General features: G+C 48.2%; 1 protein-coding gene and 1 long non-coding RNA gene across 5 annotated transcripts in view; one reads left to right on the forward strand and one right to left on the reverse strand.

Moving 5' to 3' along the window:
* Positions 1 to 4,464: 4,464 nt before the first annotated feature.
* On the reverse strand, positions 4,465 to 8,495 carry LOC131916033 (uncharacterized). Of its 2 annotated transcripts, none has more exons than XR_009380493.1 (3): positions 8,068 to 8,495; positions 7,050 to 7,196; positions 4,465 to 4,862 (listed from the first exon to the last, which is right to left on the reverse strand). It is a non-coding gene; the product is annotated as an uncharacterized LOC131916033 (long non-coding RNA). The 2 variants fall into 2 exon arrangements; XR_009380492.1 differs by having other exon boundaries at positions 7,050 to 7,254.
* Positions 8,496 to 8,571: 76 nt separating this feature from the next.
* Positions 8,572 to 20,852, forward strand: part of LOC131916939 (proton-coupled amino acid transporter 1) — a 41,289-nt gene continuing 29,008 nt past the window's right edge. For 2 of the 3 annotated variants that reach the window (XM_059270588.1, XM_059270587.1), the window contains exon 1: positions 8,572 to 8,688. The gene's annotated coding sequence lies outside the window, so the exon portion shown is untranslated. Of the gene's footprint in view, positions 8,689 to 15,018; positions 15,150 to 20,852 lie in introns of those variants that run through there. The other variant, XM_059270589.1, reaches the window with a different exon arrangement.

The raw sequence follows: 20,852 nt of genomic DNA on the forward strand, positions 1-20,852 counted from the left end.
AGAATCACAGGAGGGCCTCCATGTCCACCCTGCATTTATGTGATTTCTACAGATCACATCTCCAGTCTTCATGCTTACATAGTCAGAGTCTAACCACTGAACTACATCCTCACCTGGCAATAAGAGGTATGAGATCACTTGCAACTGGAGAGAACTTGGGGTCATTTTCTTGAGTTGTCCTGTGTTGGGAAAACTGAGGTCCAGAAACGAGAAGGGACACAGTGACTGAAGAGTGATTCCATGGCGTATCAGTGGTGACTGGGATGGAGACAGCTCACAGCAGCGATAGTCTGCCGTGTTCTCCTCAGAGACCTCCACTCAGTTGAGACAGGGGTCTGTGCCTTCAATGAGAAGAACTCCAAGGCTAGCCAAACAAAGCAGAGTTTGGTTTTGTTAAGAATAGAGAGAAAGGGGCTCAGAGAAGAAGGGAGTCCCAGAGAACATAGGTGTCAGGGTTGTGCTCTCTCAAAGGAGAGTTACAATGAGGTCTCTCTTTTTAAAAATAATGTACTTTTATTGTATGTACACTGCTGTTTTGTCTGCATGGATGTCTGTGTGAAGGTGTGGCATCTCCTCTGGAACTGGAGTAACAGTTGTGAGCTGCCATGTAGGTGCTGGGAATTGAACCCAAGTCCTCTGGAAGATCAGCCAGTGCTCTCAACTGCCGATCCACCTCTCCAGCCCATGAAGTCACTTTATATGGGTCTTTGGTAGCTCTTAAGTCATATCTCCAGAGGTGGTTCTGTATCCCCCTCTCCTCCTCCTCCTCCTCCTCCTCCTCCTCCTTCTCTCTCTCTCTCTCTCTCTCTCTCTCTCTCTCTCTCTCAGTTGAAAACAGATCCTTCTTTCATACAATACATCCCAACCACAGTTTCCCCCCATCTACTCTGCCCAGCTGTCCCCACCTCCCCTCTCCCCCAGATTCACTCCCCTTCCATTTCCCTTCAGAAAAGAGTAGGTCTCCAAGAGACAACAACCAAACATGGGAAACAAGATACAAGGAAACAGGGCACAAGCCCTCATATCGAGGCTGGGCAGGCAACCCAATAGGAGAAAAAGAGCCCCCAAAGCAGGCAAAAGAATCAGAGACCCATCTGCTCCCACGAAAGGAGTTAGGAGTCCCACAAAAACACGAAGCTCACAGCCATAACATATGTGCAGAGGATCTGGTGCAGACCTGTGCAGGCCCTGTGATGCCTCAGTCTCTGGGAGCCCATGTGAGCCCTGCAGAGCTGATTCAGTGGGCCATGTTCTCCTGGGGTCCTCCACCCACTCTGACTCCTACAGTCTTTCGTCCCTCTTTTCTATGGGGTTCCCTGAGGGGAGGGGCCTGATGGAAACCTCCAGTTTAGACCCTCTCTCTCTCTCTCTCTCTCTCTCTCTCTCTCTCTCTCTCTCTCTCTGCATAATGTCTAGCTGTGGGTCTCTGCTTCCGCTCCCATCTGAAAGCATTTTTTAAAAAAAGACAATATCTTAAGATGAATTTATCAGGGGGGTATTGTTTAGGTTTAGGGAAGGGCTAGAAACTCAGGGTTCTACATCATTTGGGCTCCATGTGAGCTCAGTTTATTTATTGCCTTAGATAAGATGTCTTCTGGGAAACATGCTATCTCCTTGGGTAGTTAGGGCATTGTCAGCAGCATCCAAAGCCTCCTGCCTTTCTCGGCAGAAAAGCCCCACAGGGATGACGGGCTCTTCTCTTTCCCATGCTTTTCTTCCCGTGTCCATAGGGTTTTCCTGTCTTTCCACCGTGGACATTGTGACCCAACCCTGGGCCCATTCCTACTACCCAAGCGGTGAGGATGCCTGGCTGCCTTGTTACCAGCTGTAGGATGGGAGGATGTGCTCATCCATTCAGCTATACTGACCAAGTCTCCCCAGCTTGGAGTGGGAGAAGGAGTCGTGTGGATGTCTCTTCTTCCTTTCTTCAATTTAGCTTTTCATATTTCTTACGTTGGAAACCAGGTGCCTGATATCCCTCAGGTAGGTCTGGTGGGGGTAGTTTGGGAGCAGGGATAGGGTTCTGTGGGGAAAGATGGAGGAGGGGCTTGCGTTGTGCTCATCTTGCTCTGCTTCTCCTCCATGGATGCTTTTGCATTGATGTATGTTGTCTACTTTCATGGGGAGACACCGAGGGTACTGTGCTGTTAGGTCAGGGTTCTGGAACAACCACTCCCCAGGAAATGTCTGTGTGCTCAAACCCAGGTCCAAAAGTTCATCCCAAAGAGAAGCCAGTGCCCCAGTGTCCAAGGGACAAGCACCGGGGTCAAAAAGGACTTTATTCAATAGCCAAAGAAAGGAGAAGCGGGGGCCTTGCTCGTGAGTTAACTTCTAAGCCAGTAGACTGTGGGAGTTACAGACAGGGGAGAAGAGGGGCAGGCCAGGCTAATAAAGGGGAGGAACATGTGTGTTCCTTCTGGGAAGAGGTAGAGACCTTCTAGGAGGTGGACGCTACCTTTCCTTGCTTCTCTCCTGGTGTTTACAGTCACGGAGGCCCATAAGTGATTTGAGCCTTGGAGGGAGGGAGGTAAGACGTTAGACAATTCTAGGTGGAGTTAACCCTGCCTTGTACTTCGGGACAAAATATTTCTCAAATGGCCATCATGTCTACAGACAGGGCTGAGAAGGCTCTGATGTGAAGTTTAAGGTTGATGAGACAGATACAATATGATATATGTGTGGTTTTCTCTTTTCTTGTTCTGTTCCTTCATTGGGCTTCTGCAGACCCAAACATTACGTTGTTATTTAGGCAAAAATGGCCTTTGAGACTCCAAAGGGCAAGCTTGATAATCGTTATTGCCATAAGCTACATGGTAGGGTTAGTGAGATGGCTCAGTGAATAAAGGTGCTTGTTGCCAAGCCCAGAGACCTCTGATTTGTAAGATGGCTCGTCAGATAAAGGGGCTCGCTATGCCAGCCCTACAACCTGAGTTTGCTCTCCAGAGCCCACAGGAAGGTGGTAAGGAAGAGAATCAATTCTGTAAAGTTGTCCTCTGACCTGCACACGTACTCTGCAGCACACACGCGGGCACACACACACACACACACACACACACACATACACACAAACTTAAAAAAAAAAGAAAAAAACATACACACGAACAATCACCAGCTCAATACAAATGCACACCAGGGTATCAGTTGTGCACATACATATGTGCGCTGGAGAAGCAGGAGACTTAGTGGAGAGCTAGGCTGAAATTTCACATTGACCTTGACACTTTTGACATTTGAAGCCACGTAGAGTTTTTTGTTACACAACCAAAAACTTTAAAGGGTGGATTAAGACTACAGGAAGGCCCAACAAAATACTGTAAGAAAAAGAGAGGGTCTAGAGGGACTTCTGTCGTCAGGCCTCCCCGAGGAGCCGCTGATGTTTGCAGGAGATGAGATATGTTTTGATCACCCCTGCTTGCCTCCTCTGCCACACCCTCCTCCTCTCCCAGGTCCCCTCTTCTTTCACCCTTTCCTTTTTCAGGCTACCTTAAACTCCCCTGCAGTGGAGGATGACTTAAGTTTCTGGTCCTCCTGCCTCTGCCTCCCTGGTGGAAGATTTTTCGGGAGCTGGGGACATACCCCAGGGCTCGGTGTGTGCTAGGGGAACACTACCCACTGAGCTCCACCCCCAGCCTTCTTCCTGCTCAGCGCTGTGTCTGGCACACACTGGGTGCCTTTAATGCGCTCTATTATTCTCCTGAATTGACTCTTTCAAGAACTGGTTGTGGTTCTGAAATTTGCAAAGGGAATGTCAAACACTGAAGCCCAGATTTGAGCCCCACCCTCCCACCCACTCACAGAGACGAAGGTGGAAACAGTTCAGAAAATCCTCCCACGTCTAAGTTCGAGGCTGAGAAGCATGTTCTTGGCCACAGAGCTCCATGAAGTTAAGTAAGGGATAGGCAGCTGGAGGCATTTCCTCCTCAGCTTTAAGCATAGACTGAATGTTCCCTTTTACTTTTGAGTGTCCTTGTTCAAAGGTGTGGACTGATAAGGGGGTGGGAAGAGGCGCTGTTTGGGATCTAAGGAAAACAGCAGAGTGTGCTTATGGGCTCCTTCGGTCTCCAGTGTCTCCAGGTGTGCAGCTCACCCAGAATCCCAGGCACATCTGCCCTAGGAGGAAGACAGGTAGGGAGTATAGTGGTCCCGATGCAGATGAGGACCATGAAGCCAGAGAGAGGTGTGACGGCATGCCTGAGGGAGGTGGGAACATCTGGGAAACGGGTGTGCTCAGTGCTGGTCCCTCTGATTCAGGGTGCTACCCAGGTGACAGATACTATGGCACTGCACTTATGACATCTTCAGCCAGGGTGCCAACATTCTCCTCAAGAAGCTAGTTCATTGGGCTGAAGGCCCAACAAACCAGGGCCAGGCCAGCCTCCTGCTAAGAAGTCTTTGAGACTAGAAGAGCAGAGGTAGTGGGACACACACACACACACACACACACACACACACACACACAGGCACGCATACATATATATGTACACACAAACAAATAAATGTAAAAAAAGAAAAGACAACTACAATTGTGCAAGCCTCCTTGCAAGGGCTGCATTTCGTGTTCAGCCCAGCAGGGGGAGCACCATGATGGTTAAGGTTGAAGGTGACTCACGTGCCTTGGGTGGAGAGACTATCTTAGCCACCAGAATACATAGCATCTCTGTATCAATGCATGGAAAAGCAGCGGAGGCTGCCCTAGCCTAAGACTGAAGAAAACCCTACAGTCCTCGTTCATGCTGCTGGTTGTTTAGAAAACTCACTGTGCTCATCTTTCTTCCTGGATGCCTGCACAAGTTCCTGAGAGGAGACATGGAGCACAACTCTGGCTCACACTCTGCTGCCGATGGAGGACCCAAATGAAGCTGCTGAAAAGGAACAAGGGGCTGACATAGCAGAGCACTTGCCACACACACATGAGGCCCTGGGTTCAGTCCCCAGCCCGGCCTTAGAAGGAGAGAGAGGAGGCTGTGTGAGGACCCACCAGGGCAAGCATGCGGCCTGCGGCCAGACAGGGGGACTGTAAGCCCTGGTTTTGGAACCGAACAACTTTGTTGTCGTAGACAGTGAACTGCTTGGAGTTATTATGCGTGGATGGGGCGGCCTCCTGGGGACACAGTTCTGACCATGTGTGTTGGATCCCACATTCCCTCTATCAGTACTCAATAGTTTCTGTGTGAATGCATTTTAATATACATTGATATTACATTTGTTCATATATACTAATATATATTCTCACATGTATTGGCTGTGTCTAGTATTTTTTGAGTCATGCAAGAGTACCTCTGACTTACTTATTCATTTATTATCTGAATGATAGTAAAAGTAGGGATAAGGGATAGTAGGGAAAAGGGGCTGTCTAAAGAAATCCACCCTGACCCTGGAGCCCAGAACTAGGGAAAGATGGCTCAGATCAGGGCAGAAAGAAACACAGTTTGGCTCAGTCAGATCAAAGCCATCTCTGCCCCTGGCCAACTGACTTGTGAAACCAACCAATCACAGAGCAGGACAGTAGAACCCTGGGCCCCAAGTCAACCCCTGGTTGACTCCACCCCCAAGACTTCCTGTGTAAACCGCCCTGCCTAGTCAGTTAGAAAAAAAGGCTGTTTTCCCCACCCTGGTAGAGGCAGCTACTCTCCTGGACTCCTCCTTCCCAAATAAATCTCTTTCTCAAAATAGTTTTGGGTGTGAAGATCTTCATTCACTGGTGTAGAGATCTTCAGTCACCTTGCTGAGATGTCCCCCAGTGGACAAAACAAGGGAGAGCTGAAAGAGCAGAGCAAGGAGGAGCTGAACAGAAGATCTTTGCTGAGAAGTCCCTCAGTGGACAAAGTGAGAGAGAGTTAAAAAGTAACACTTTACTCCTGAGCCAGAGGAGAGTGCTACATTTCTCCAGGGGTTTCCCCTTTCGCAGAGTCAAGCAAAAGAAGCAACATCTTAGGCCGGAGAAGCAGAGCTCTGCTAGGAAGCCCCCTTAAGTGGGGACTGAGCAAAGCTCAGCTGTAGCAGCTCTCCAGGAGAGGAGCAGGATTGCTATATCCTGCGGGGAGACCATCCCCCATCACACCAGGTATACCCTGACTTTGCTGAAGAGTCAGGATACCCTTCCCTGCTGAAGCAGTTCCAGGCCTAACTCTCCCGAGAAGTTAGCAAAATTTCCCTTCCAGGGTTGGGCTGCTTCTTTGCAGTTCCAGCCATCAGAGCTGCACAGCTCTAGGTGTCCGGGACACCTTCAGGGCAGAGCTGTTGTTCTGAGCAGCTCGAGGTGTCCGGGATACCTCGCTCTCCAGGGCTGAACTGTCTCCTTGCATTTCAGCCATCAGAGCTGTCCTAAGCAGCTCAAGGTGTTGCCCGACTCTCGGGTAGTTAGGACACCTTTCTCAGAGTTACAAAACTCACGTTTTGGTGCCAAAATTCGGGACCAAACCCAGAGTTGTTGCAACTACTTACATTTTTGATGCCGAAACCCGGGACACCAAACCCAGGGAATTATAAAGCTCACGTTTTGCAACCAATTTACCTACACTATCATTCTAAAACTTTTTAGCTTGGCTTGTGTGTATGTGTGTGCAGATAGGTACGTGAGTGCAGGTACCTGTAGAGGCCAGGAGAGGGTATCAGATCCCTCTGGAGCTGGAGTTAAAGGCAGCCGTGGACGCCTGCCGTGGGTACTGGTAACTGAGCTCAGGTCCTCTGGAAGAGCTGAAAGCTCTCTTAACCACAGAGCCAGTTCTCCTAATCTCCAATCATTGTTATTTTTTAATCTTTTATTCTTTGATAATTTCATATATGAATACAATGTATCTTAATCATACCCCTACTCCTAACTGCCCTTGCATACTCCCTGATCCCCCACCCAACAAGATACATCACTAACTTCGTGTTCTCTCTTTTTCCTTCTTTGGTAATCCCCTAAGTCCAATTAGTGGTGCTTGCTGGAATGTTGACTGATCTCACACAGGTAACCAGAGATACAGTGTGGCCGTGGGTACAATGGCCTGTCATGTCTGGAAGTCGGGGTTTTGCAACATCCCTCCCCACCCTCGGGCTCTTACAGGCTTCCAGTTGTACTTTCATTCAAAAGGTTCAGGAGAGGAGAAAGACTTGAAGCTGATTTCGAACTGCCTGCCTTCCAGTGATGACTTCTTAATTAACATTCTCATGCCAACATCCACATACACCAGTTGAAGATGCTCCAAAGTCTATAGAAAATTTGAACACCACAGTGCTGGGATTGTCACACAGGGCCTTTCCATTCTCCTGATTCACAGATGGATAAAATGAGGATCACTACGAAAAGATTTTCCCAGCATTCCATAGCTTTCTCTTACTCTATTAATTATTAATGCCCCACTAATCATACAAGTTATTGGGGTACACTATCTTTTTACACACACACACACACACACACACACACACACACACACACACACGTGGATCTTGTCCATCTCCTCTTCTACCCTCAACCCTTCTTCCCCTCCCCGTCAAAATCCTTCCCAGTCTCTAGAAGTCTGCATTAGTTATTTTTTGCTGCTGTGATAAAATACTATGACACATACAAACACAGGTGGCAGTGGGAAAGATAAGACCCACACGACGAGCATCACTGTATCCTCCTGATTACTCAGTCAATGAGGAAACAGAGGAAGGGGTTGTATTAGGGCTATAGAAACGGTTCTCTGTGCTAAATCAGCACCTATCATTCTGGCCTGACAGCTGCCCTTGCAAAGATGTAAAATAAACATCCCCAGTGTTGCTTCTCCGAGTCTCCAGTGCTCTTATTATGAAGCTGACGTCTTTGTTTCTCATTGTCATCACCCCTGGACACATAGGCTCGATGACACGGCTCAGCTTCTTGTCACCTTAGGCTGCACCCCGTCCCAAGAACTTTGCCTTAATGAGATAGTTTCTTGTGCTCTTTTTATCATTTCCAGCCCCTGTAGTACCGGAAGGCATATGGAGGGCAGTTGGAATTGATGTTGACAGCCTTCCACATCTCACATTCTGTCCCTTCTTAGGGCAGGTTGTGAGCAAGGACCCTTCCAGTCTGAGTAAGGGGACATGCGTTCTCACCTGAGCACATGATAAATTGTGACCAGAGAACTCTGAGGCTGAGGTGAGGGATCGCGGGAAGACCCCAGGTCTTGACAAGTGTCAGGAAGCATGACTGTGCACAGAGGTCTTCACTGAAGGCCTGGCTTCCCAGGGCTGATGTGAACGTGCTGCAGCAGGCTGTCTGAAAGCAACTCGGGAATGTGATAGTGAGTGGTTCTGAGGCTGACCCCATCACCTCAGAGAGAGACAGTTCCTGAAGCAGGGGAAAGAAAGGCCGAGAGAGCAGGAAGCCTGAGGAAAATGAGCTTCCTTCTACTCATTTTATGAGGGAGGAGTTGGAACCCCGAGGGGAGGGTACTGCGAGCAAGTGGCAGAGTTTCTCTTTGCCTTTCCCTGTGGCTCCTACATTAGTGCTTGGATGAGACGTAAGAAGCACTGCCCTCATCTAAGTGACCAGGGCCCTTTGTGGCCATTGTGAGGTAATGCCAGGTCTGCCAAATCCACAGCTGGGGATTTAGGGCTTGCTCTACGTTTCATAATCTGCCTGGACCCGACCCCTGGAATAGTCCTTTTCACCAGTGTCTCTTTCTGCTAGTTGGCCCTGAAGACTGAGTCTGGAAGCTGTGGGCTGAGTAAGAGGTGAGGGACGTGGAGGGACAGAGGGAGGCACAAAGTCTGTAAACATTTTCAGCTATGGTGTGGCTAGAGCCGTGGAGACCCTGAGACACACAGTGTGTTCTTGGAGCTGTCCCCCAGCACAACCTGACTTTAAAGATACATTTTATTATTCCTCTGTGTGTGTGTGTGTGTGTGTGTGTGTGTGTGTGTGCGCGCACGTGCACATGAAGTACAGGTGCCCTTGGAGGCAGAGGAGCAAGTTGAATCCCCTGGATGTAGGATAGATGATTGTGAAGATTGTCCTGAGAACTAATCTTGGGCCGTCTGCAAGAGAAGTACCCACCTAAAGACTGAGTTGACTCTCCAGCACCCAAACTTGTTGTAAATTATAAATAGTGCTTGTTTGAGTTTCCTATCCTTCTATAATAACTACACACAGATTTTTTTTTTTTTGAGACAGGATTTCTCTGTGTAGTTTTGCGCCTTTCCTGGAACTCACTTTGTAGACCAGGCTGGCCTCAAACTCACAGAGATCCTCCTGCCTCTGCCTCCTGAGTGCTGGGATTAAAGGCGTGCGCCACTGCCCAGCTACACACAGATTTTTAAAACACATTTATTCACTCATAGCACCAGAGGTTGGGAGTCCCAAAGCCATGGTGTCCTCAGGACTCGGTCATTCTGAAGTTTTAAGAAAGATGCCACTTCTTTGCTTTTCCGCTTTTAGAGGCTCCTGTAGACACTAGGCTTATGGCTCTCCCTCCTATCCTTCCAACTGGTGGGAGACCATCTTCCTATCCCACACTCCTTCCTCCCTCCCTCCTATATACCCAGCTAGTCCTGGATAATCTCATGCCAAGTTCTTTAATTGACTTACATCCACAAAGCCCCTTTGCCATCGAAGGGAGTCTTCTCACAGGTTCTGAGGTTAGGAACCATCTCTGGAGGCCATCATCATTTTGTCTACATCAGAGTTTCTTAACCTTCTTCCCAACTCTGCCCCCTTTCTGCCTGAGGAAGTTTTTGTTTTGTTTTGTGAATCTGGGTATACAGGTATCTAAGACAGATATAAGTATCAAATGTTTACTAGTAACAGATCATAAATACATTTACTTTAAAACTGTTCTGTTTCTGGGCATGGTGGTGCATGCCTTTAATCCCAGCACTAAGGAGGTAGAGACAGGCAGATCTCTGTGAGTTTGGGGCCCGCATGACCTACATATTGAATTCCAAGACAGCTTGGACTTCACAGAGCAGTGCTTCTCAACCTGTGGGGTGCAACCCCTTTAGGGGTGGAACAACCCTTTCACAGGGGTTGCATATCAGATATCCTGCATAGCATATATTTACATTACGATTCATAACGGTAGCAACAAAAATAATTTCATGGTTGAGGGTCACCACAACATGAGGAACTGTATTAAAGAATTGAAGCATTAGGAAGGTTGAGAACTGACACAGAGAGACTATGTCTCAAAAAACAAAACAAAACAAAACAAATTTTTCTGTCAATCTTATAATCATCAATTCTGAGAACGTTGCTTTGGATAAATACATAGTATGAAATGGTAGAAATATGTGTAGGGTCATTTCAGAAATTGTTGGAAAATTTGTCTTAAGTCAAGACACTTAATGATTTTTAAAAATGACACTCAGGTCAGCAACTAAATCACAATTTGAAAAATTAAAAAGAACGATATGTATGTATGTGTGTGTATGTATGTGTGTGTGTGCACCTGCTTGCCTATATATGCACCACACATGTGTGCAGGAGCCATCAAATGTAGCAGGCTTTCTAGAACCACCAGCCCCTAGATCATGACATGGAGACTTATCATTAATTATGAATACTTGGCCTTAGCTTAGGCTTGCTTCTACTTAGCTCTTTTTTTTTTGAAACTTAAATTAACCCATTTCTATTAATCTATATGCTGCCCTGAGGCTTGTTTACCTCATCTATGTACTGTCCATCCTGCTTTCCTGCTTCCTCTGTGTCTGTCTATCTGGCCCCCAGCTGGCTGGCCCTCATCTGGCTGGGTGGCTCCACTTTTCTCTCTGGCCAGCAACCCTGCTTATCCCTCCTCTGCCTAACTATTGACCGTTCAGCTTTTTATTAAACTAATCAGGTGCCTTAAAGCAGGCAAGGTAAAACAGCAACACATCTTTACATAGTTAAACAATTATTATGCAACACAAAAAAATGCAACACATCTTTACATAGTTAAACAAATATTCTGTTCCACAAGAGCGGAGGGCAGAACAGAGCATGGGATCCCCTGGAACTGAAATTACTGGTGGTTGTGAGCCTCTGTGTAGGTGCTAGGAACTGAGCCTGGGTTCCCTTCAAGAACAGCAAGGACTTTTAATTTCTGGGCTATCTCTCCAGTCCCCAAAACACAATTTTAAAAATTAAGCTTCCTAATCCAATCCAAAGACAGACTGATTTGACACATGCTGAGTAGTGACCCTAGGAAAATATTAAAAGTCTTTATTTTTCTGTAACTCAGCTTTATGTTTCTGTAAGAGTAGGAACTGAACATACAGTAAAAACATTGCAGTTTATAACATATAATGCAAAAATTTGGAATACAGTTGAGGTGTTTCATGCTACATTCCTTGGTGTTGTGTGGCCATGAGCATGTACACAGCATGTGTGTTAATGTTCTCAGAGTCAATCCATTTCATACAACTATGGTAAGCACTCACAGAAATGCCCCAGATTCAGGGTAAATTTGATTTTGAAGCAATTTTTTTTGTCACTGCACATTTAGAGACCTTTGACAAGTACTCAGTTTTCACAACCCCACCGTTAGTTACAAGATGCCATAGAGGGCCACAACCCACAGTTCAGGTAGCTGTTTTACCCCATACAGCCCTGATTGCCTAGGATAATTCCATTATAATCCTGAAGGTCACACAACCTCTTTGATTCTCGTGTCTCCAGCTGAATGAAACATACTTAGAATGCTTCTCTTACCCAGTGCTTTCCCGACTTGCCAACGTCCCAGCAGGCAGAAAATGATAACATTTTGAAAGCTCTTGATATAAAAGAACAAGACTGATGTTGTCTCAGGAGCTCCAGCTACCTTAGGACCTGCCTAGCTGTGCCAACCTTGGTTTGGTACCAAGGACAGGATTGTGCCTCACCTGGGCCCACAGGCTCCGACACTCCTGTCATTTGGTTTTGCCTGGGTCGGTGCATGTTGTAAGCTGGTGCACCCCTTGGCATTTTGGAGTCATGCTCCCTACCCCAGCCCTGTGTTCCTACAGGATGCTCCACTTCTCCTTCACACTAAGTGTGGGAGTGCTGGTGTTGCTGTTGGGACAGTCCAATTTAACCCAGAACAAATGGACTCTTGAATAGTTTGCAGACATTTTTCCTGGGACCTCAATTGCTGTGTCTGTAACTTTAATAGCTTTTTTTTTTTTTTTAAACTGGGAATGGAGTCCAGATGCTTCTGGTGGCACCTGTGTTGCATCACATGACATGAACGATGCTACACACACACACACACACACACACACACACACACACACACACACACGCTCACCCCAGGCAGGCTCTCTGCCCCTTAGCTGTAGCTCCAGCCTTGATTGTGTCTTTGATTCTTTGCCATAATGTATCTTCAAATACTTTGCTGCAAAAATATTATTTGTAGTATTTTTAAAAAATTGCACGGTCTCCTTCCATGGTCTCAAGAACCATAAGAAAAGAGTCAAAACAGGTTAGGGAGATGGCTCGGTTGAGAAAGTGCCCACTGTGCAAGCACGGAGACTCGGGTTTGATCCCCAGCACCTATATAAAAAAGCTGAACACAGCGGCACTGGCTTGTAACCCCAGTCCTGGGAGGTGAAGACAGGCAGATCCCTGGGGCTCAGGGGACACCAGTACAGTTAACTTGGTGAGTTCCAGGCCAGTGAGAGACTCTCTCTCAAAAAACATGGTGAGGGCTGGCAGAATGGCTGAGCTGCTAACTGGGGGCAGACACCTCTCAGTCCTGCGGAGCTGGCCCAGGCCTTTCCTGATGTTTGCTCCCTCAAGTATCACTCTGGCCTCCAAGGCCATTTCACTACTGTTGCTCAACTCTTTGTAGCACAGCTCATGGTGTCCTCATGGAGCCTAGCCTTCTTCATAGCCATTTTCTCTTTTCTAATTGTTGTTCCAAAATGAAAATGTGTCTACATCATTCACATTACTTAATGGGTTCTTGAATCATGTTGCTGTGGCTTCCAAAATATTTGAATCTCTAGCAGTGCTGAATGCTTCTGCTCTAGCAGAGGTCCGTGAACAGTGACATTTTGTTCTTGGGATCCTGACAAAAGAGGGCCTGGCTTTTTCTGTGTCCCAGCCTCCATGGTTACTGTCCTGCAACAGCATCATGGCGTTCGCTACAGCCAGGGCCTGGAAGCCTCCTCTGGGAAAGTGGATGCTAGATTGGCCACCGCCAGTGTTCTGACATTTATCTTGAAGGTCCACATGGTGACTGAACCAGTTAACATACAAGGGAGCTTTGCAAGGGCCCAGGCACGTTGTAAGATACAAGACCTTGAGCACAAGGGATGGAAGCTGAGTGTACCCAAAATGGAAAAGAGAACAATGTACCAGCAAAGGAGAGCGGATCTGAGCAGAGTTCATGACATTTCAGGACCCATCACCCTTGAGGGTGGGGTTTAGGGGAGAATAGAAGTGACCACCTACTGTTAGGTGCAGAAGGAGGCTCCTTTAAGTGACAGATCTTGTGTGACTTGCGAATGACCAGGGAAGGGGAAGGACTGAGCATTGCTTCCAGATGGGGAAAAGCAGTACTTTCTAGATGAGGAACCCACAGGGAGCTCAGAAGCCACCCAGTGGGAAGTGATGGCAACAGACAGGCCTGGGGTTACTCTCTGCCACACTGCAGCAAGTGCTGGACTGACAGACACTCAGCACATCAAGCCCTTCTGCTGATGTGGGCTCTCAGCAGGAGGGGAATCCAAATCTCCCTGTGTCTTTCCAGATACCACTCCTGGGTGGGGATCTCGGACCAGCCAGTGTGGAGAGGGACTCTGAAAGTTGTATTGCTTTTTCTTTTCTTTCTTAAAAAATAGTCTTTCACATTTATTTGTTAATTACTCTGTCTGTGTGTGTGTGTGTGTGTGTGTGTGTGTGTGTGTGTCTTTGTGTGTGGCGTATGGAGTATATGCATATGTGTGATGGAGTATGGAGTATATGTATGCATGTGTACGTGTGTGCACGTGTGTGTGTGTGCAGTGTATGGAGTATATGTATGTGTGTGGGTGGTGTATGGAATATATGTGTGTGTGTGTGTGTGTGTGTGTGTGTGTGTGGTGTATGGAGTATATGTGTGTGTGGTGTATGGAGTATATGTGTGTGTGGTGTATGGAGTATATGTATGTGTGTGTGGTGTATGGAGTATATGTATGTGTGTGGATGGTGTATGGAATATATGTATGTGTGTGTGTGTGGTGTATGGAGTATATGTGTGTGTGGTGGGGGCGGGGCAGAGGGACACCAGATGGGTGACGTTCTTTGTCTCCTGAGTTGCTCCCTCCATCTGATTTTTTTTCAGCCAGGGTCTCTCACTGAACTGGAGTCCACTGTTTTGTCCAGATCAGTTAGTTGCTGAAAAGGCCCAGGGATCTCTGTGCCTCTGGCCCCCAGCCCTGGTGTTATGGCACACATTGCCATGCTTGCCTTTTTTATGTGGGTGCTAGGAATCTTAACTCAGGTCCTCATTATACCCAGTGAACCATTTCTCCAGCACACACATCCTCCACCTAAAAAATTAAATTGAGGGCTGGAGAGATGGCTCAGCAGTTAAGAGCACTGACTTGCTCTTCCAGAGGACCCAGGTTCAATCCCAGCACCCACATGGCAGCTCACAACTGTCTGTAATTCCAGTTCCAGGGGACCTGACACCCTTACACAGACATACATGCAGGCAAAAATACTAATTCTCATAAAAATAAATAGATTTAAAAACATTAAGTTGAAATAAGGTGTTTTTAAGTCAACCAAGCTGGCCTTGAACTCACTCTGTAGCCAAACAGGTCTTGAACTTTCCTTTTTCCCTGCTCTGGGATAGCAATCTTGTACCACCAGGCCTGGCCGCATTATTCCCCGTCCACCAAAGGTGCATATTTGTGATTATAAACGTGTCCAAGCTCATTGATATACGTTGCAAAAAACGGGGACAGCCCCTCCCCCCGCCCCAGTCAAGGTCGCCTTAGCTGTGATGGTCCCAGGAGTGCGGCCCTTTCTGCAGCAGCGGCTGAAGACCGCCAGGTGGCGCTGCGGAACAAGGGACTGGGAGGAGGAGCGTGGAGCGCGGCAGCACATGACTTGGGCTGGGGAGCCGGCATCACGTGACGGGGCCCGGAAGCGGCTGTCCAGGCGACTAAGAAACGATGGCTGGGGGTCGGCGCTGAGGCTGCGCGGGGTGGGTTGAGCTGGAGCCGGAGCCCGGGCCGGACAGGGCCGAGTGGTGAGTAGTGCACGCCTTGCGCTGCAGTCCGGAGTCACCTCCCGCTGCAGCGCCGGGTACCGCGTCCTCCCGCTAAGCCAGTGCCGCTGCTCAGGGACAGGTCACCCGTGGGGTGGGGTCTCCCGAGCCCCTTTGACAGGTGTGCAGTCGCGGTTCCCGGATGGAGAGGGTCTCACCGATGCCCAGCTCCGGTCAACCCCAGGTTTCCCAATGCGGCTAGATGAGCCATGCCCTTGCCTTGGGTCACAGGGTACCAGACTGCAACTCCCCTCCTCCGATAGGAGGGGAAACTGAGGCCCAGGGCTGTGTGGGGGCTTCCGAGATATCCCCGCGGCAGGGTGTCAGTTCCGGCAATTGTTTGCTTTCTGCCATGTCTCCTGCGGGGAAACTCGCCCGGAGAAGAGCCACTTGTCCCTTCTGCTGTGGGTCGCGTCCTTGTTTAGCTCTGCTCTGCCTGGGTCCTCTACGCCAGGCTTGGGCTCTGGGTGTGGTTCTGTTCGCTGATGTTTTTTTTTCTTTTTTGCACACTCATCAGTCTGTAGGCTTCGTTTTTTAACAGTCCTGCAGTTTTGTGGAAGTCACACGGAAATATGAAGGAGGAGCTGAAACAGGCTAGAGGGGCCAGGGCGTGGAGAAGCCCTCACGTGAACTTGAAGACCGTTTGCTTTGTTTTGTTTTCCTTAATTTGACAGCTTTTGGTAGCGACGGCTTATGTGGATGGACTTTTTTGGGGGTGGGGGGGCGTGGGGTGGGGGAGCTTGTTGAAACAGGATAGCAACATAGTGTCCTGGAAGAAACTGACACTGGGGAATCACGTAGTGTTTTAGCTTTTACCTCTGGCTTGACGCCTTAGGTGACTCAGAATCCTCAGCTGGGTTTACATTCTTCAGTGTACGGTAATAGGGCTGATAGAGTTCCCTGGGGTTCTTTTTTTTCTTTTCTCGGCATTCTCATCATTGAGGTCTGTTTAAGGAATTTTACCTGTACTTATTTCCTGATTGTCTTGAACGCACCTCGCATCCTCCGCCCACCCATTATGATTAAACTAGACACTGGCAACTTATCTTTCTCATGACCAAGACTTCTTTCGGCTCCTGTTTGAATTCTAATTTACAGTAACTAACAGGTCTATTTAGCATAGAGGGTTTTTTGTTTGGATGGAATCCAGGGCCTTGGACACACTGAGCAAGCACTCTTCCACTGGACTACATCTCAGCCCTTAATGTTCGTCTATGGACCCTGTTTCTTTACAGATGTTCTTGAGGTTGAAAGTAAGAGGTGTGGCTCTCAGCACTTAGCTTTTACTTGAGGCTGTCTCTGCCCTGGTGACGTATGTGCCTGCTGCAGCCTCTTTGTTTTTGTGTCTCTATTTTCTCCTTAAACCCTGTGGCTGTTGGTTCCGCCTCATCTATGTTTAACTGTCTTTGTCTAGCCTGGAGTCCAGGAGAGAGGGATTTATTGTTATTCTGGAGAGTACAGTTGAGATCAGTGCAGTCAGGGAAGTGGTTTTGAGCATGAAAACTTGCAAGGAATCAGTTCTGTGTTGGGACACCGTGTGGAGCTCCTTGTAGCCACATGGAATTGTCATTGGGCATTTAATTGATTGCCTTGGGGGATGTTGCAGGTGAAATGGCCGTGCTGGGTAGAGAGCTGACCTAAATACAGTTATGTTTTCCTTCTCTCTCTCCTTTTCCCTCTTTCCTAATCCTTTCCCCCTTCTAACCCCTCTCTTCCCTCTTTCCCTGTCCCCCATCCTCTTCCCTCTTCCTTTCTCTGTGTGTGTGCACATGCATGAGTGCATGCGTGCATGCATGTGTGTGTGTGTGAAAGTCAGAGCACCACCTCAGGTGATGTTCCCCAGACACTATCTACCTTTGCTGAGACAGAGTCTCCTTGGCCTCGAGCTTGCTGATTGGTTAGGACAGGCTGGCCATGAGCTCCATGGATTCACCTGTCTGCTCTCCAGCACCAGGATTATGAGGGCATCATCGTGCTGGCTTTGTCTCTTAGATTCGGGAATTGAGCTCAGGTCCTTGTGTTTGCAAGGCAAGATTTTACTGACAGCTGTCTCGCCAGCACCCCGTTTTCTTCCTTTTTGCCCCAGCTTCTACCTCATGAGGATCTCAGCTCTTAAGCTTCCTGGCTGCTGTTGCTTCTTCTGGGTCTTGAAGCCAGACCTTGCGCTGGGCTGGGGAATGGCTTTGTCTCTGTTTTCACCGGCCCCTGAAGATTCTGCTAACCCTTTCTAGAACCGTGTTCCTGAAGTGAGTTTTCTTTTTCCTGTGAAGGAGAGTCACGTTTAGTCTGTTGACCTGAACTCAGGCCTTGGGGACCTCCGCGTCACAGATTGGCACGTCAGGTACCTAGCTAGCATGGAAACCACAGAATGCTGAATCTGAGGCTACCCCAAACACATTGCTCTTGGAAGCCTGGACACCCAAGCCAGGACTCAATGACTTGTTCCTGGGGGGAGGGGGTTGGGGGGGACGCTCCTCTGTGCTGCTTTCTCCGTGAGTTCGGCAGTCTGCCTGTGTGGGGGGCATTGCAGGGCTTTGGCACATAGCTCAACATTTCCAAGTTAGAGACCCATCTCAGTCCTTGTCCTAGTTAGCTTTCTGTTGCTGTGTTACTGTGGCCAAAAGCAACTTTTGGTTGGAGAGGCTTTATTACGTTTATAGCTTATAATGAAGGGCATTGGGGCAGGAATCAGCAACGCAGGCCCCGAAACAGAGGCCATGGAGGAGGAACACTGCTTCCTGGCTTGCTCCCCGTGATTGCTCAGTCCGCTTTCTTACACCAACCAGGACCACTTGCTCATGGGTGGTACCACCTATCGTGAACTGGGCCCTCTCACGTCAATCATTAATCAAGGAAATGCTTTACAGATGTACCAATAGGGCAATCTGATGTAGGCATTTTCTCAATTGAGATTCCCTTCTCCTGGGGGACTGTGATGGCCATTCTTTGTTGTTAACTTGACTAGAGCTGGAATTAACCCAAACCCAAGCAGCTGGGTACATCTGTGAGGGATTTTTTTTTCATAATTAAATCATTTGACATGGGAAGACCCACTTTTAATCCAGATCTTTTGAGATGGGAAGATCCACCTTTAATCTGGGCCACACCTTCTGCTGGCAGCCTGTGTAAAGGACATGGAGGAAGGAGGAGCTCTCAGTCTGCTTGCTCTTGCTAACAAACCCGTTCCTTCACTGTAATTAGAACCTACTTCTTCAGGATTCTGGCAAGTGCCGAATAAAGACCAGCTGAGACATCCAACCCTGTGGCCTGAACAACTACTGGGTTCTAGTCAGTTCTAGAGAATCCGACTCTAGAGAATCCGACTAATACAGTGACCCTGGCTTGAGGTGCCAAGTTGTCAAAAATCTGGACACTCCTGTAGAGTGTTAACTGGGAAAAGCACTGAAAAGTTTGTGTAAAGAATCTTTGTCTGGTCCAGAGTGTCTCCATGGTAACAATCACTACTATCACTGAGAGTCCACTGTGTGCCAGGCAACGGGCCTGCCATTTATTTTATCTTCCTAACAATATTTCAGCTTGGTGTACTGGGGACATCTCTCAGGTGAAGGAGGCCAGACAAAAGCAGAGTAAATGACTTAGCTGGAGTTGCACTGATACCAGCCTGTATATATCATGCAGAATACCCCCTGCCTACCCAGCTCTGGGACCAGTTTGGGGCTAGGCATGTTAGAGCGTGTACCATCTGGTGATAGAAGGGTATTGGTCTGGGACTGTGGTTTGCTGGCTTGGAATCTCAGGTGATCTTTCAGCATCTGATGGCTGGATGGAGCCATCTCGGCATAAGCCTTGGTTTGCCTCTGGGTGAGAAGCTGGAGTAGGCTCTTCTGAAGTCATGCCTGGCCCTGGCACTTGGTGTGTGTGGTGTGTGTGTGTGTGTGTAAAAACTGAGCGTGCTTGCCTGTCCCTTAGTCGCTGTGCACTGTGGACAACAGCAGCTGGCCTGTGGCTGCCCGCAGCATGGGACTCCTTCGGGCACGAGGCTGGGTTGCAGAATACACTGGTGGCTGTGGTGGAGTACTTCCCGATCTGTTTCTAACTGTTCTTGTAGATGTAACAAGTTTTCACTTCCCCCGCTCTAGACCGCATTGGGCAGCTCAGTCTGTGTCCTCTGCTCATGTCTCTAGAGTTCTAGCACCAGAGGAAAGGATTTGCTGCTTGCTCTGCGTTCCAGAGTCCAACTCATGGCCTGAAAATAATAGGCTGTGCTTTTAGCTTGCAAGTAATCACCATGGTGTGCTGGAGAGATGGCTCAGAGGTTAAGCACATTTGCTCATCTACCCAGAGGGCCAAGCTTGGTTTCCAGTTCCCACCTTGGAAGGACACAGCTGCTTGTAACTCCACCTCCAGGGGCTCTGATGCCCTTTTCTGACATATATTCCCACAAAATGCACATACATACACATCAGTAAACTAAATCTTAAAAACTATTTTTAACAATTACCACCAGTTCCTGACTGTGGTGGGAGGTGAGGCCTGAAGTATAGGCATCATAATAAGATTATGCATTTTGAAGCCCTTTATGTGCATTACTGTGGTCAGGGTCACTTAGGAAGTCCAAAAAAACCAAAACTGCTGAGTGTTGGGGTGCACACCTGTAACCCAGCACTTGAGTGGCTGACACAGGACAGTGGAGAGGTTGAGGCCAGTCTGGGTTACAAAAAGAAGAGACCCTGAGTCTAAAAGAAAGAAAAAAAATTCAAATAAGGAATCCTAGACTTGGCTGAGTAGAGCCAATGGGTAAGAATGCACATTCTGTCTGATTTCTAAATTTAATGTAATAGCATTAAAATCTAGCAAAAAAAATCTTTTTCTTTGCAATTTCTACTTCTGATCTTAGTCAAAAGGCCAAGAAGTAATTTTTTGCATTTTAATATTTAACTGAGTATATTCCAAAGTAATATTACTGTAACACGTAGGCAACACAAAATTACACATTCATGAGGCATTGTGTCATTTTTATTCTAGTGTGTACGGGGCTCAGTTTTGGTCACTGAGTTTGTGTCGTCTCACTTTGTAGCCCATCCTGGCAATCTTGCCTCAGCCTCCCCGTGGGTACTGCCGGGTGGAGGTTTTGCCCTCTATTGATGGACCACACATCGTCTATAAACTGTGGCTATCCTCAAGAACCTGAAAGACAAGCCTGCTTCAACTTTCTCGTATTACACAACCCTCATTTCACATTAACAGGCCCCATTAAATCTCCCGAGGGGGCAGGGGTTGGCAGTTGCTGTAGCTGGTGTGGATGCCTGGCTTCCTCAAGGGAGCCTGCGGGTGGGTGGGTGCCCAGCAGGGGAGTAGGAAAGGGAAGAGGAAGAGGAGGCCCTGTTTAGATTGGGGTGGCTGTGCACACCCTCCCCAGTGTACCAGCTGAGGACGAGCTGCTGCCCAGCCTTGCCGGGGATGGGCTCTCTCTCCTCCCTCCCACTCCCTCCTTTTCTCTGTCTCTGACACAGGGTCTCTTGTAACCTGGGCCAGCCTTGGATGGCCTTGAACTTGTGATCCTTCTTGTCTGCATCTCTTGAGTGCTGGATTACAGACCTGCACTCCCACACTGGTGCTGGAGATGGAACCAGGGGCCTCATGCATGCTAAGCAAGCCATTGTTTCCCACCAGCTGGGCCCTGTCCCCAGCCCTGGGAAACATGCCTTCTCCCAGACTGGTCTT

Source organism: Peromyscus eremicus, chromosome 8a (assembly GCF_949786415.1).
Source record: "Peromyscus eremicus chromosome 8a, PerEre_H2_v1, whole genome shotgun sequence".
Lineage (NCBI taxonomy): Eukaryota > Metazoa > Chordata > Mammalia > Rodentia > Cricetidae > Peromyscus > Peromyscus eremicus.